Genomic DNA, 520 nt, shown 5'->3' with positions numbered 1-520 from the left:
AAAATAAAAAAAAATTAAAAAAATAAAATAAAATAAAGTCAGCACAACCGAAGTGCAAACAAGTGCTCAATTCCAGCAAAGGCCATCCTTTCTGGCAGCAAGCAGCCTTCTGCTTATTCCTGTCGTTCTGTGTTCTGCGGGGCAGGGCACAGAAAGGACTCCAAATTCTGAACACTAACTCCTTCACCATCCAGATTTTTAGGGGAGAGCCCACATCTTAGTACTTATGTACCCATGTGTACAGTCCCCGCAACTTTCTCTGAGCTCTTTGATGGATGTTGTGTCTGCGTGGATTAGATCATTGCAGGCCCGAATAAAGAGCAGCCATCCAGTGTTGAGGAAACAGCAGCCCCAAAAGGCGCAGAATTCCAGTAGCCAAGTTGTGGCAGAATCAAAAGTGGAGCCCCCATCTCCGTGCACCCAGATCCACTGGCTCCTCCACACCGTATGGCCCTGCAGATCCAGCCGCTGCAAGTTTTTGCGTTCCCCACACAGGACCTGGGATCCCCTAGGAGCAAGG

This window comes from Octodon degus, unplaced genomic scaffold, assembly GCF_000260255.1.
Source record: "Octodon degus isolate 3935 unplaced genomic scaffold, OctDeg1.0 scaffold00084, whole genome shotgun sequence".
Classification (NCBI taxonomy): Eukaryota; Metazoa; Chordata; class Mammalia; order Rodentia; family Octodontidae; genus Octodon; species Octodon degus.
This window is presented reverse-complemented; position numbering follows the sequence as displayed.